This window comes from Mus musculus, chromosome 15 (genome assembly GCF_000001635.26).
Source record: "Mus musculus strain C57BL/6J chromosome 15, GRCm38.p6 C57BL/6J".
Classification (NCBI taxonomy): Eukaryota; Metazoa; Chordata; class Mammalia; order Rodentia; family Muridae; genus Mus; species Mus musculus.
In genome coordinates this window covers 5,247,145-5,264,379 of record NC_000081.6, presented here as the reverse complement: position 1 = coordinate 5,264,379, position 17,235 = coordinate 5,247,145, and the positions used below count along the sequence as shown (strand labels likewise).

The window sequence follows — 17,235 nt, the reverse complement described above, 5'->3', positions numbered from 1 at the left end:
AAAACAAGACACAAAACATTTTTCGTTTGTTTCAAGTTGAATAAGTAAAGACTGAGTTAATTATCTGATTTTTGTTATTTAACTCACAGCTTTATTAAAGCTGAAAAGATCCAGTTAAATGTACGAGAAATGTTCCATACTGCATAACCTCAATGATAAAGTAATTCACCATCTCACTATCACATGCAAAGCTCTCGAACAATGCCGCGACTTGGGTATGGTCATTTTGCCTTGTTAATGAAAACAAAAGGTAGATTTAAAACAAAGAAAGAAAGAAAGACAGAAAGAAAGAAAGAAAGAAAGAAAGAAAGAAAGAAAGAAAGAAAGAAAGAAGGAGGGAGGGAGGGAGGGAGGGAGGGAGGGAGGGAGGGAGAGAGGGAGGGAGGGAGGACAAGTAACAGCACAGACAATGCATGTTATATGTCAAATAGACAAGCTGACAATACATACATTTTTAAATTCTTCTAGAAACATTTGAGCATTCAGCATTCTAAGTATTAAGGATTTTAATTTTAATTTATCATTTTAATTTGAAAATGATAAAAGGTTAAAAAAACTCAATAGTTTTGGTAGTTTTTATTATAATTGTGGCAATATTGGTTTTCAGAACTTAATAAAATGAAATAAACACCTTACTAGATGCTTATCTTAATTAAATATTTTTTATTATATTTCAAAAGATTATGAATTAGGTACTAGGTAACTATTTCCTTTGTTACTAAATAACAACTTAACTAGAGCTTCATTTTGTTTAATGTTTACACTTTCTTTCCACCGCTTTTTCTTCCAAAAATAATAAAGGAAATACCATAAATCTCTTTGACTTGTAGAAAGGTTTCAAAACAAACCACACAAACATGAGAAATGCAAGCAATTTTGACAAGTTAATTCTCCGACACCGCAAACGCATGACTTCTCCGATGACGGGCCATGAATTCACTGTGTAGCATAAAGCCACTTACACTTCAAATTGCCCATTTACTTTTCTTATCTAGTTTCCTCCATTTGCATAATGTGTTAGTAATCACCCTCATTCTTCAGTGAGCTATCCCCAGTTAATTTCGGTCTGAAGGTTTGTAGTCATTTACATCCTCAATTCGCTTTCGAATTCTGTCAGAATAATAAAAAGCCCTGTAAGGATTGCCTTCCTGCGGGCTGGCTGTGATGCCCACTCTCTGAAATTGAAACTGGAGTCCCAACATGACTACCAGTAAAGAGGGACAAGGCTCTCAGGGCAGGGAGCAAGGGGACATGGGTTAGGGTCAGCTCTAATCCAGTCTGACTGGTATCCTGACATGAGGCAGGTTCTCTGGGGACACAGAAGCAAGGCAAAAAGAGCCTGAGCATCTGCATAGCACAGAGATGTGTCTGAATCTTAACTTGCCAATACCCTTGCAGCTTCCACAGCTGTAAGAAAGGAAATTTATCTTGCTTAACCTACTTTGTGTGCGGTATGTTATTTTGGCAGGACAAGCAGACCATGGAGAACCTTGCTCAGCTCCCCCACAGAGCCAATTCAGGATGGTGTCTTCGCTCTGGGTTTTCAAACCTTTCTTTTCGTTCACAGTTCTTCTCTTTTCTTGTCACTCATACCAAACTTAAATGTAAGACTTCATAAGATTGGCAAAGTAGATCAGTTCAGAAACACATGTTCAACTCTTGATTGGTTTATTTTTAGCAGGGAGAGGACAGGAAGTGGAAGATAATGAAGAAACCTTATGGAAATTGATTTCTGTGTTGCTCCCGACTTTGGTGAGAGAAGCTGCTTTTTGCAGTAGATATCGCTTAATTCAGAAACTCGTAACTGGGCAAAGCATCCAGTATATGTAACAGTGCGGGCTCCGCTGTGAGTGAAGTCTACTGAGTCAGCCTTCCACTGTGGAAGGATCAGGCAACAGGGTCGGAGAAGGAGTGGGAAGAACGGAAGAGAACTGTGAAGTGCTGCCTTCCCGACACAACCTGACAGATGCTGCACTTGTGGTGCCTGTGCAAGACCAAACCAGTCAAAATTCCAGCACAGATGGTAAAGTAGCCCTGGCGTAGTTATTGGCAGCTGGTGGCTGCTGAGCGAGGGAGTTACTCTCCTTTGGGACTTGGCCACCGGTAGGTTGCCATGCCCCAGTGAGCAGCCCCACATACCGTGTACTCAGTGGACTCGGGGAATTATTGATAACAACAACAAAAAGAAAGCATAAAGTAGAAAAGAAATGGAATGGGGATATGATGGAGGCTTGGGGAAGAAGGAATTGATTGACACTGTCAAGATGCATTGAAAAAAATGTATGAAAATTTCAAAAAATGAATAAAATAGTTTAAAGGCAAAAGGTAAATAGGGGTTCAGGGGAAACTGCAGCGGGTGGGTGTGTTGAAAACATTAACTGTAGCAATGATTACACAAGTGAGTATTTGTCTTCAAGTTCACCGTATTGTACACCTTAAATGTGGACAGTTCTTTTCTCTGTCGGTCTAGCTTGGTACAATTGTTTTGGTTTGTTTTGCTTTGCTCCATTGCTTTGTTTTTGGTTGCCTGTCATGGTATTTTGGCTCTATATTTACTTATTTTGTGATTTCATACATTTGCACAATGTACTTAGATCATATACAACCCCTCCAGTTCCTTCTCAGCAGCTCCTTCACAGTCACAGCCTCTCATAATTCCCCATGACATTTTTTTTCCCAGATAGGGTTTCTCTTTGGAACCCTGGTTGTCCTGAAACTCATTCTGTAGACCAAGCTGGCCTCAAACTCAGAGATCTACCTTCCTCTGCCTCTTGAGTGCTGGGATTAAAGGCATGAACTACCTACCACTGCCCAAGGCTTTTCTTTTTCTTTTTCTTTTTCTTTTTCTTTTTTTTTCTTTTTCCTTTCTTTTTCTTTTCTCTTTCTTTTTCCTTTCTTTTTCTTTTTCTATTTTCTTCTATCTTTTTAAAGGACCCATTGGGTTCAACTAGTACTGCCCATCTGTGCATGGGTGTAAAGCCACCCATTGGAGTATGAAAATGGAGTATGAAATGAAAATGGAGTATGAAATCTACCATATGCCAGTTTCCTTCAAGGGAGGAGTTTACTCTTTCAAAATAGATCAGACTATGAAGCTTGGGCTGTCCTCAGACTTGTGATATCTCTGAGCACAGGCGTTATAGGAGCACACCACCATACCCAACACACAATATAATGGTTTAAAATAGATAAAGGGAACTATTGAGAAACATCTGTGGAGCTCTGTGGGCTGCCTGCTCACGCTACGCAGATACCTCCCACCCTGAAAAAGTAGCTCCTCCTGTTTGAAGCCAGGGACCTCTCCCACCTTCCAGTTTGCTTTCTGTTGCTGTGATAAGGCCCTGACTAAAAGCACCTTGGGATGGAAAGAGTTTATTTTTTCCAACAAGTCCACATCCCGGTCCATCACTGAGGGGGTTCTGGGCAGGCGCTCAAGGAGTAACCTGGAGTCAGAAACTGAAGCAGAGATTGTGGGAGAATGGTATTTAACCTTGTTGTTTTTCTAAGTCCCAGGTCCCATATATTGTGGGCTCAGACTCCCACATCATTCATTAATGAAGAAAAAGCCCCATATATTTGCTTACAATCCAATCTGTTGGAGACATCTTCTCAACTGAGGTCCACTCTTCTCAGATGCTACTGACAGCTGGAGCAGACAGAAAGGCAACCAGCACAATAACATTGGCATCTGCCAGCCAGAGAAGGACATCAGCCTGGACTGCTGACAGTTTTCCCTAAAGTACCCATAAAAGCCTCACAGAATTGCTTAAACATTAGATAAGTACAATTCAAATTTATTTGTTCCTGACACAATGTGCCAATCCTTACAGTTGAAAATTAAACTATAGTATATTTCCCCTCCTGCTTCACAAAGCAATGGCCTGTTTCTCTGGTGGGTAATCAGAGGCCAAAGGGTGGGTAATTTGTCATAAAGGAGAAATGGGAATATTGCCAAGAGTAACAAAGGAGCAAATGATACGGTAGCTCTTGCTGCACTGGTTTAATTAAGGGAGAGCTAATAAACTTCACCCCTGATTCACAGCAGTGTGAGGTCAAGCCCAGTGTTCTCTCTTCAAGGGGGCCAGTCGGATTTCAGAGAACACCTGGGAAGCAACCGATACCACAACAGTCGCCTTTTTCTGACCAAGATCTGTATTCTTAGGAACTAAAAGACTAGCGTGTCCCAGTCTGGTAGATTTCTTTAAGCATCTGTGGCATTTCATATAGTCTCACTAATTAATGTAGGCCATACTAAAATAAGTCAGGACAGGTCTCACAGAAAGATGGAAAGACATTAAGGAAATCAAGTTCTATGCCTTTCTAAGAAGAAATAATTTATGGATTATACTTCACAAGGGGTGTGTGTGTGTGTGTGTGTGTGTGTGTGTGTGTGTGTGGTGTAGTTATATATGAAACTTCCTGTGCCCACTCTCACAATCATACAATACCTGGGTCTATGTAATGACTTGTAAGGAGGAGAGAGATAATAGTACAAATAAGTGGGTAAGATGTTCTTTCTACCTTCATTTTCTTGCTGTGATAATACACAACAGAAGCAACGTTAAGGGAGAAGTGATCAGCTTACAATTCCAGGTTATATTTCAGAGGTTCTCAACCTGTGGGTCGTGACCCACTTGGGGGGTCATATATCAGATATCCTGTATATTGATACTTACATTTTTATCTATAACAGTAGCAAATTACAGTTCTGAAATAGCATCAAAGTAATTTTATGGTTGGAGGGAGTCACCACAGCATGAGGAATAGTATTAAAGGCTCAGAACATTATGACCATGGAGAACCACTAGTCCATCCCATCCAGGAATTTAAGACAGGAAAGTGAAACAGCTGGTCATGCTCAGGGTCGAGAGCAGAGGAGACAGTAAATGCCTGCATATCTGCGTGTGTCCAATCCACTTTCTATACTTAAACAGTACCAGACCCAAAGCTTAAGAAATGGTGCCAGCCACAGTGGGCTTAGTCTTCCCACAATAACTAATGTATTCAAGAAAATCTCCCAAGGACATGTCTACAAGCCACTCTGATCTAGACAATCCTTAAGACTCTTTCCAGGTGTTTCCCGGCTGTGCCACCTCAACAGTAAAACTATCACAGAGTCCATACAGCTTTCTTAATTGATAAATTTGTTTTATAACTTCAGTCTTACATATATAGAAAGGATGATTGTGGCCATATAAACAAAATGAGTCAAAAGCCAGTACTTAAAATTTTTATTAAAAAAGGCATATGCTTCTTGATTTTGGTGCTAGTTATAAAGTCATGTTTCTCTCACAAGAATTCATCAGGCAAAATTCTTGGGTTGTATGAATATTCCTGTAAGTGAATGATCCTTCTAAAAATATAATTGATTTTAATTATAGCCTTACCATATGGTACAGTACAATATACTCGTGACACTTCTTGCCTTACTTCTTTTTACATTTTTATTCATTTGTGGGTTTTTTTTTTTAATACGTGTCATGTCACACCTATGGAAGTCAGAGGACAACTTTGGGGATCCCAGGGATCAAATTTAGACTATCAAGTGTATTAGTTACATTGCTGTTGCTGTGATAAAATACCCTGGCGTAAAGCAAATTAGGAAAGAAAGGATTTATTTTGGCTTCCAGTTCCAGAAGGGTTATAGTCCATCAGAGCAGAGAAGGCATGGCAGCAAGAGACCTGTAGTGAGGCCAACCTGGCAGACAAGTGGCAGACGGATGACATTTCCTCTGCACTCAGGAAGTGCGGTGTCAAAACCGGAAGTAGGGGGTCAGAACCGGAAGTAGGGCCAGGCTATAAACCCACAAAGCCTGCCCTTGGGTACTTTATCCATCTCCTAACGATTCCCAGATAGCCCCATGGGTTAGAAACCAGATGCTCAAGCATATGTGGAGGATAGTTTATATTGAAACCATAGCATCAGGGTTTGGCAGCAGGCATTTTTCCCTCTTCCTGGCAGACTTCTTGCCTTTTGAATTGTCCTCTGAAGTGTTACTAACCCATTTTTTGAGAATATAAGCTGAAGCAAGATTTTTGGAAAACAGTTTGTGAATTGATACTTGTTTAAAGCTCTTAAAACACTCCTGCTGGTCTGGTAATTGCATTTCTCAGAATCTGTGTCAAGGAGCTTCTCCTAACTAGTCTTGTGTCACCTTGACACACAAGCTAGAGGCATCTAAAAGGAGGGAATCTTAATTAAGAGGATGTCTCCATAAGATCTAGTTGTAATGCATTTTCTTAATTTGTTTTAGATGGGGAGACCCCAGCCTATTGTGGGTGGTGCAACCCCTCGGCTGGTGGTCCTGGGTTCTATAAGGAAACAGACTGAACAAGACATGGGAGCAAGCCAGTAATTAGCACCACTCCATAGCCTTTGCATCAGTTCCTGCCTCCAGAATCCTGCCGTGTTTGAGTTCCTACCCTGACTTCCTTCAATGATGAACAACAATAGGAAAGTATAAGCCAAATAAATCCTTTCCTCTCCTACTTGATTTTTGGTCATGGTGTTTCATGGCAGCAATAGGAACCTGAACTAAGTTAATCTCCAATAGGTGAAAGCCCCATCTTCATCAGCCAAACTCAGAAAGCCATAGAAAGAATCACAGAAGCTCCACCCAAAAAGTCTCATCAACACAACTGTGGACAGGGAAAGACCTCAAGGCTTCAACTCTACACAAAGAACTACAGGAAGCTAAGGGTTTCTGAGAGAGGAAGAGTCAGTCTTCCTAAGGGTTATCCAATCCCAAATGGTCAGCCCTGGAAACATATATACACATATATTATACAGACTAAGCAGGTAATATTTAAAAAAATACATAGCAATTAATGAATAAAAGAGGCCAGGAATTTGAAAGAGAGAAAAGAAGAGTGTATGTGTGGAGAGGTGGATTGAATAGGTTTGCCCCCATAGACTCATGTGTTTCAATGCTTGGCCATAGGAAACGGCTCTATTAGGAGGTGTGTCCTTATTGGACGAGGCATAGCCTTGTTGTAGGAGGTGTGTCACTACATGGGTGAGCTTTGAGGTGAGGTCTTCTATGCTCAAGCTCCACCCAATTTGAAATCAGAGTCTCTTCCTGGCTGGTCTTAGATCAAGATGTAGAACTTTCAGCTCCTCCAGCACTATCTCCTCCTGCATGCTGCCATGTTTCCTTCCATGATGACAATGAACTGAACCTCTGAAACTGTGTAAACTGGCCCCAATTAAATGTTGTCCTTTATAAGAGTTGCCTTGGTCATAGTGTCTCTTCACAGCAATAGAAATCCGAACTAAGACAGGAGAGTTTATAGAGGAAAGGGGGAGGGAAGAAATTATATAATTATGATCTCAAAAGAAATAATAAAAATAATAAATACAGTGAATGAATTACTAAGTAATTTTAGCATGTCTTAGCTTATATTGACAAAGATAAAACTAAAACACACACACACACAAAACAAAGAAAAGAGACCTCGTAAGACATGGGGACAATAAACATACCACAGGGCAGTGTGGTGACATGTATGGGTGCAAATGCCACCAAGGAAGCCATTATTTTGTGTGCTAACTTGAAAATAAAATTTGAAGAATATGACAACCAAAAAAGCAAGTAAATGACTTTTAAAATTCTTGAAGCAATTGAGGAGTGGTACAGAGGGGTTCTAAGTGTCCAGTGACATTTTATTTAAGCTGAGTGGTGCATACAGATATTTCTATTCCTGATTTTTAACCAAATATATATATATACTAATGTGTAAATGTAAAAAACCATAGAGTTTATAGTATGGAATTATAATCCACATGAAAAAAATGTTCTCAAAACATTATCAAGATGAAGATGTTCATGTCAGAAAGAAAAATTTTTATTGATATAGTATAGTAAATAAGTTCCATAAAAAGAAGTTATTAAATTGAAACACACAGATACTAAGTTCAGGATGCCAACCAAGGAGACTCCAAGCAAGATCACTGTGAACTGGGAATTAAACTCAGTGATAAAGCACTTGCCAATCAAGAACAGAAGGAAGAGATGGATGGGTGGATGGATGGAGAGAGGGAGGGAAAAGAGGATGAGAGAAAGAGAGGGAAAGGAAGAAAAGGGAAGAGCAGAGGAAGAGAGAAAGAGCATACCTATACTGGCATTCTTTTCCTAATACATAACTGTGTCTTAGAACATTTAAGACAGTTGGGTGACAGTACCAGCAGAAATAAGCTTAGTAATATGACTGAGAACTATATAAGGAATAACAGCCAACAGTAGTTTTGAGGATGATACACCAGACACTGAAAACGTTATTTTCCTGTATCAATCCCTTCAATTTTAAAATTATAATTTTCATTTGAAATGTATTTACTATGCTAAATCTTAAAATTATTTAACCTCAAGGAACAGAGATTGAATAACTGTATGTAAGGGTACACAGCTAGTGTGTGACAACCTGGCAGAACCATTACATGATATTGTCACAATGCACAGGCAAAAAAAAAGTAATGTGGGTCATGGGATCCTGCTCATAGTGCAATCAATAACCCTTAGCCAGCCAACTGAAAGAAAACATAACAAGGAGACAGACAGAGGCTTAAGGGCAAACCTAAGAGCAAAGGACTTCAGGAAGAGTCACATTTTCATTACCTGCTGTTCAGTTCTTGAGAACATCTAGGCCTTTGGCAGGAAATATGCGAGCTGTCCAGTCATTCGGTCATCCGTTAGGACATCCTCTGTAGACAGAACTATGCAAGATGCTACACTCTAGGAAGGAGCTCAGATCAAGAACACTGCTCAGCAACTTTGAGAAAATAGACCTAAAGAATAACCATTTCCCTGGGGACCCCCAAATAATTTAGAGCTCTGCCTCATGCTCCAGCCAGAGCCAACCTAGAATGTGACAGCCCAGTCTCACTAATATGTGCTGGGTCTGTGTATGGGCACTGTTCTCCTGGTGCAGATAGGTGCAGCTGTATACATGCTGACTACTGCATTACCTGTATTTATGAGCAGAAAAGGAGACCAAGACCCCAACTCAGAGGATTATTTTAAGGCAGATCTAGAGAACTAAGTAATTACCCTGGCTTTAGGTTCCTGATAACTGGATCGGATCTGAGTATACAGATTCAAAGTGATGTACCTCCTGGATTAGCACACAAGTTTGCAGTTCTACTTAAAGCTAGCAAGCATTACCTAACCTTTGGACATTCCCCTACCACCTTTATGCTCTTGTCACCTTTACATATTATTTCTAATGGCATTTACTTTACATTTTAGAATTCTGTTCTTTTTGACATATATTGGGTCTATCCCAAGCAACAAAATCCATAAAATTGTAAATGAGACATATATTTTCTTAATGCATCCAAACCAGTATTTGTCTACTAAAATGACAGCCTCCATCTGTCTGAGAAAAGTAAAGTGTCCTTTGCTATATTTGGAAAGATATGCTCTGTATGTTCCAAGGAATTTTTCTGATTGTTCTATGTTAGTAGATGTCATCAAAGAAAGAGTGCATGAGCAAATAAACCTGGAATATGCTACCTGAAGCAAATTTTAAAATGATGCTTTCTAAAAAGATTAAACACCTTAGAGCCTTCAGTAGTTTTGTTGTGCAATGAGATTTTTTTTAAGGACTTAGGAAGTTGATCTGGCTTTGAAACTCTTCTTTCTAGATATTAGCACTGAAATCATGCTCTAAACTGTACTAATTTCAAAAGGATACAAGCTCTCTTTTGAGCCCTAAAATGAGAAAACCCAGTTATCATTAATAATAATTTATTATTCTTATAGACACAATACTAATATTTCTTAAAAAGAAACAGAAGGAAAGTATAGCATCTTTTTATCATTTCCAAAGAGCTTCTTGCAGTTGAGACTTCCAAAAATAAATAAGTTCTATTAACAAATTTGAACAACCCTTGAAAGGAGCAGTGAGATTATTAATTAGCAAAGTCTACAATACAAAATTACATAATATGAAAAATTAGATGATATGTCCCACCTTTCACATTATCCCTGAGTCCATTATTAATCCACCCTCATAAAAGAGATGCATAATGGGCTAGGTGGCTAAGGATCTTTAATGCCCTTATTATCCTGTGGCCCAGAGTTTGGATCCCTGTACCCACACAGCAGCTCATAATCACCTATAACTCTAGTTATAGACTAGAGGGTCTGACATCCTCTTCTGTCCTCTGCAGGCTCCTACACACACCTGGTGCACATAAACTCACACAGGGCCATACTATAAACAGGAATAAAATTTAATAATTTGATTTTAATTTTAAAAAGAATACATGAAAATTTTCTTACTTCATTTACATCTTAATGGAGATATGTCTACTTTCTTGAAGAATCTAAAGAAGTCGAACGGTTTGTGCACTAACACACACTCACTGTGTGTATCACACACTCACTGTGCACTAACACACACTCACTGTGTGTAACACACACTCACTGTGCACTAACACACACTCACTGTGCACTAACACACACTCACTGTGCACTAACACACACTCACTGTGCAGTAACACACACTCACTGTGTGTAACACACACTCACTGTGTGTATTAAAGTCAGGGATAAGCGGTCTGTGCACTAACACACACTCACTGTGTGTAACACACACTCACTGTGTGTATTAAAGTCAGGGATAAGCAAGTTCCTAAGGATGTAGCTCCTCTAAGTTCTTGTCTAACATGTACAAAGTTTTGGTTTTCATCCCCAACAACACATAAAGTAGCCATAGTGGTGAACACCTGTGGATCCCAGGACTTGAGATCAAGAGAAGCAGGACTTCAAAGTCGTCCTTGGTCGCAATAGAGCAAGTTGAGAGGCAATCTTGGGAGAACAGAAACTGAGAGGGAAAAACAAGCACAAAGAGAAAGTTGGGGGGGGGGGGAGAGGAGGGATACTATGTTATTGTTATTAGAAGTGACTATGGCAATGGCATTTGTTGACAGAGCAAGGGACCTAGATGGTACGTCCAGAAAAAAAAACTCACAGCACAAGACTTTCATCTCTACAAAAGGAAATTCATCTCTACAAAAGTCACACAGCTAAGGATGGCTGAGGCTTGATTTCCCTTGTTTTTCTACTACAAATGTCTTCCTATAACACAGAAGTTAGAAAGCCCACTCTCTGGTCTGTCTCCCCTCACTGCCATCCTGAAGAACTTTCTGAAAGTCTTTCTAAGACTCAGTTTCCATTTCTGTAAACTAGGACCATACTGCTGCTTACTACCCTTAACTATATAACTATTGAGCTCTGTGACCTTAGAACAGTGACTTGGGTCTGCTTTGTCACAGCAGCCTCACTTGATCACTTGTGACATGAGGAGGGGGAGGAGAAGAGGAATTATACAGTAAGTACTTTGCACATTTCCTTGTGTTCTAGCATAATCTAGTGTTCACTAGCACTCAGTTGTGAAGACCATTAATGAACAGTGAGAAACAGGGAAGAGGCAAAGAGAGAGAATAAAGATGTTGTGAAAACTCAACCAGCTTGTCACTGAAAAAATACTGTTAACCACTGTTTAGAACCCTGGCTGTCTGAGTTCCAGGGTAGCTGACTGTCACGTGGTTCACTCCCAGAGCATGATGGGAACATCCCAGCTGCAGAGCATTTTCTCCAGGGGAGTAGCAGCATTGTGGGCAAGCTTTCAGAACAATCTTAGCTTGAATTTTCAGAAAGGCAGACAAGAGATGTGAGATGGCTCTACTGCTCTACATGTAAAACGTCATACAGACTTACACAACAGTCCAAGGATCACAGGTTGGTACCAGCTCTGCAAAGGAAATTATTCTCTGAAGACCTTAGAAACAAACAAGAGACCCCCAACCTCCTCATGACTCATGTGGGAGTACCTGCAAAGAGCATACACTTTCTGATAAGTGTAAAATTGTAGCCACTGAATCATAAATCTTTCTCTAAAGGTGAAAGTGTGGGTGAATCTACAAAAGGGCAAGCTGTAACTTGTAACAGACAAGCTGTAGCTTGTATCCTGTAACTCTTTTCATAGATACAATGGTAGAAACATAAGGTAACAGTCTAATGGAGAAACCTCTTTTTGCAGCAACTACTAATTAATGCAAAATACCTAAGTGATCTTGGAGCACTCAGCCCTCCACAGAAGCGCGTGTCACCCCTTTTAAAGATGATCAAAAAAGAAAGAGCAGAAAAAAGTAACAGCTGAAAGATATGGAGGAGAGCCTTGAACCATTGTCTCTTGGATATAACATTGTTGCTGAAATCCCAGATTCACAGCAGCCAGGGTGGCCTGCACAGAGCCAGCCTGCATCCATTAACATTTGGTCATGGATGGGGAAGGATCTCATGGGAGCCCATCAATCAAAGTAGTTTTTCTCCTCAAAACATATTGTTTTAGTATTTTATTTTATTTTAATGCGATAAACTTGCTTTTAAAATGACTATGGGTTACTGGAGTGACCTATATTAAGCCCAGATTTTCTTTATTTAAACCTAATAAGGTTGGGAGAGTAAACAAAAAGAGAGTGCTAAGTGGTGTGTCTGAAGATGCAGCTTGGGCTAGGAAATACAGAGGTTGTGCGTATAAGTGTGGGGACCAGGGAAGCCTATAATAAAATCTTTGCTTTGTTGCTATCAGTACGGCAATCCTTAGTCATCTGTTCAACCTCTCTGTACTAGGTAAATATATTGTCTATAAGCAACAGAGTGTGAACAAGCTATAATGTACTAGAAAGACAGCCAGTTCTACCAAGTCAATAGGAAGACAAAAATTTGGCACACCTCCCTGAGTTTTAGTAGTTAGGATGCCTCAATCCAAAGCCACTGCCAGCAAGCAGCCTTAAGCACTCTCCAGCCGACTCAGAGCAACCTCAAGTAGCTCTGAAGGTTATTCCTGCATCCCTGTGTGTCTCCCTGGAGATTGCATTGCTGAATCTGATAGGCCAATTGATGGCCCTAATAAAAAATGAAAAAAAGAAGATCCAGCACATTGTCCTCCTTTCATCGAAAGTCTGGACTGTAAACACTGTCGCCCAGAGGAAGCTTCCCAAAAATAGGAAGGACCTTTAGATACTGGGAAAGCTTAAAAAAAAAAAAAAAAAAAAAACCAGTCATAGAAGCAGGGGGAGGGGTGATAGGGTAGGAGGTTTCTGGAGTGGAGACCTGGAAAGGAGATAACTTTTGAAATGTAAATAAAGAAAATATCCAACAAAAGAAGAAAATGATGACATCTCCTACAGCCCTTAGCCCATTTATAAAGCTGGCACGTTACCACTGAGTATCTTCCTCATCCATTTGTTGGGAGCACCTGAAAGTGTCCCATACTGTACCTTAGCAAGACTAAACACCAGATGAATCTGGACTACTCTTCCTAGATTTACATCATGACCCTTCCCCTCTCTTTCTTCTTGGTCTTGTTCACTGGAAAGAATGAAAAGGAGGAACGATGGAGCTTTGTATATGACGCTTACCTACTGGCCCTAGGTTCAATCAGAGCTGGGGGCTGGGGAGTTAAAGAAGATAAGCTAACTGCTGAACTAAGCACAAAGCCCCTCACATCCCAATTATCTCTTTAATTCTCTTTATTGTTCCATGGAGTCTTCCGAGATTGAAATGAATCATTCACACATCTGTGGGCAGTCTCCTTTTACGGATGCCTCTACCATATGCCATCTACTGTCCTTTTGCTTTTGTTTGGACACTAGGAAACAAAAAATCATAACAGATCTGAATCGTGTATGGACCAGGTCTGGAAATGGCAAACATGACTTCTAACCTATATATTCCACCGTCCAATTATATACCATATCTGATGGGTTGCACTTATGTGTAAGAGATGGGATGGGGATGGAGAGAAGAAGGAAGATCAAACCCAAAGACTCATGCATGCTGAAAAGCATCCTACCACCGAGTTGCGTGCCCAGCTTCAAGGGCTGGATTTCATCATAAAAGCCAGGATGTGGATTAATACCAGCAGGGTGTGTAAGAGGAAGCTGAAACAGGGCCTTGTTAATCCTGGCGATCTCTGTCTCACCTACCTCACATCTCCAGGAAGTACTCATAAAGCCATGTAGGGGTACAGATGTGAAAGTGCTATGGAGAGCTGTGGGCGGTCATGAGCTTCTCATGACACTGGCAGTGATGATCAACTGGAGATTTCCTGTGTAACTTTTTTTTCCTTTTTCCTTTTGAGATTATAATTTAATTACAATGTTTCTCCTTTCCCTTACCTCCCTACAAACCCCCCATATACCCCTTAACCATGGATTCTTTTCATACTAGTTTTTAGTGTGTGTGTGTGTGTGTGTGTGTGTGTGTGTGTATGTGTGTGTGTGTGAAAATAAATGTATATACACATGCACATATTCATTCCTAAATATAACCTGTTCGGTACATAATTCAGAAGCCCTGGCAAGTTTTTTTTTCTTTTTTTTAAAGATTATTTATTTATTACATGTAATGTACACTGTAGCTGTCTTCAGACACACCAGAAGAGGGAGTCAGATCTTGTTACGGATGGTTGTGAGCCACCATGTGGTTGCTGGGATTTGAACTAAGGATCTTTGGAAGAGCAGTCGGGTGCTCTTACCTGCTGAGCCATCTTACCAGCACCCGCTGGCAAGTTTTATAATTGAGAGCAGTAGGCATTTAAATCGACTCCCAACCATGTTCCTGTTTTGGAACACGTGACCACAAAACCCATTGAGAGGACTGTGACAATCAATCACAGTAGAGATGACATCTGAAGTCCTTCTACATGTAGATGAGGCAGCCCTAACATCTCAGACTAATCCAATAGAAACGATCTGCCTCTAGATCCCACCCCACCCACAAACGTTTATAAGGTGCTATCCACAGGAATAAAGTCCACGAGTTATTTCATCAAAGATCGTCTGAGAGTGCCTGTCTTATTGAGCTGTAAACACTCCAGGGAAGCGTTTTCTCTCCTTAAGCTTTCAGTCACTGGACCAACCAGCTGAGTGTGTGCATGTGTCACTTCCTGCTCCGTGGCCCTGACTTTGGCCCCTAGCTGCCCACTGTCATCTCACCACCTGCCACCGAATCCGGGGCATCGATGGCCACAGAAGAGACCCAGAAGCCCATCTTATTCCAGCTTCCCCTTGGAGAGCTATAACTCTTTGTCCAGCCAGCTGGGCTAATGTCCTATGGATCCCCATGGACAGCATCCGCCCCGGGGTAAACCGACCAGCAATAGACTACCAGTTGTTGTGCTCGTCCCTGAGAACGACCACCTCTCCGGCTCCCAGCCTTCCTCAGTTGCTTATGGTTCTTTGTGTCCGACTGAGGCTTTGTGGGCTTCCCCCATCCCATTTGGATATATATGATGTCACTCTTGTTCAGCCCATATTTGGACACATGATTCCATGTGTAAATCTACAACCTTAATAAATTTTTCTCATCTGTGCCAACAGTGCTCCCTGCAATAGCCAAATGTCAAGATCCCCATGACAAAACCCCAGCGCCAGACATGAGAGGCCCTCTTTTCAGTGGTTGGCCAGGGCTATCCAAGGTGACACACACCTTTAATCCCAGCACTCGGGAGGCAGAGGCAGGCAGATTTCTGAGTTCGAGGTCAGCCTGGTCTACAAAGTGAGTTCCAGAACAGCCAGGGCTATACAGAGAAACCCTGTCTGGAAAAAAAAAAAAAAAAAGAATCTCCCAAAACATATAGCTTCTTACTGTTTCATTTATTACTCCCCGAAGTGGAGGGTAAACCCTTGTTGCTGTGCCTTTTAACATGTTATAAAACAGAGATGGGGTGGGAGGGAGAAACAGAAATGTAATTCAAAGACCCTCCCCTCCTCTAGAAGAGAGCCCTGAAATAATATTGTATTATCATTTCCCCATAGCTTCAAATACAGACAAGCAAAGGTAAATACAGAACCACGTGAAGTAAAACAAGAGGAAAAAGAAAAGAGGAGAAAACCTGTACTTTGCAAAGTGCAGCTGTTGGAGCAGGAGGCAGCCTGAGGCCATCACTTTCGGTAAGGCCTCCACAGCAATCACTCCTGGACAAAAATAGTGAGGGAGTCAGCCACAGCACTGACGTGTGTCACAACTCCAGGCAATAAACTTAGCATACAGCTCACACTTAGGGAAAGGAAGATGATTAGGGGAGCTGGCACTGGAATGCACCACTGAAAAGGTATGGCCACCATTAGGACACCACTGTGTGAGCCTCTTTCCAGACCCAGCACCAGGTCAGGATCCTGTTTGTAATCCACTGAATCCCTGGAAGACAAATGTGTCCAAGGTTACTGTACTGTTGAGCCAGACAAATGCATTTGCCCTGTTTTGAGCCACGAAAGACAGACAAAGACAAAGATGGTGCAGGTTTCATGTTATTTTTACCTATATGAATGTTAGTGCACGGAGAATGCACTAAGAACTCATGAAAAGGTTAAGACCACAGGCTGTAAAGACGGCTCAGCAGCTAAGAGCTCTTGCTTCTGTCCCAGTGGACCAGAGTTCGGATCCTAGCACTCTTGCAAGATGGCTCACAGTCACCGGAACTACCAAAAGCCTCTAACCTCCTCAGGCATTAGTACATGCCTGTAGCCCTCACACAGGTGCACATAAACGTGTAGTTAAAAAATAATGACAATAATAAATAAATAAATTTTAATAGAGGTTGGGGCCTGATCTGATTCATCTTTCTGCTCATCCTTTTCATCCAAGGAAGAGCCACACTTGTTCAAGGCCAAGCTGGCTGAAGTGCATGTGGGTGGCAGCCTGACACAGCCTTTGGTTGGTTTTAAATGGCTTCCCACTTTAAGTTACTTGCTTGAAAGAGTAGTCAAACAATTGACTAGAACCGAACAATCAAACAATCAGCTCTTGAACTAATTCAAACCTCCAGGGAGGGATGAATGACAGTTCCAAAGAACTGGACCTTCAATGCACAGAGGGAGGGTGAAGACAGAAACTGCCAGGGGGGGAATAGAGAACAAAGATTAAAATAAAGATCTCTTCATTGAAATAAACAAACAATAACAAGAATCGCCCACAGGATTATGGCATGTCTTTCCTTTTGCAATGTGAATTCCTGGCAGAATGTGAGGGAAACTGGACTCCATTGCCCCAGTTTTCCAAACCAAGGAAATAAAATGTTTCCCAAACTTTCAATGTTCCCTTCCAAGTATTAACCCTGCCTGACCCTGCTTGACTTCTTAGGCAAAGACATACTGGAGGTAGTATGACTGAAGATGCAACTTTCAACTTTTACTTCCAAAGACTCATTTTAAATTTTAAGAAT

General features: G+C 41.0%; 1 long non-coding RNA gene across 1 annotated transcript in view; it reads right to left on the bottom strand.

Moving 5' to 3' along the window:
• The window catches only part of Gm41257, a 73,075-nt gene extending 63,334 nt beyond the window's left edge, over nucleotides 1-9,741 (bottom strand). The window contains exon 1 of the long non-coding RNA XR_875007.1: nucleotides 8,616-9,741. This is a non-coding gene — a long non-coding RNA (predicted gene, 41257). The remainder of the gene's footprint in view (nucleotides 1-8,615) is intronic.
• Nucleotides 9,742-17,235: the final 7,494 nt, after the last annotated feature.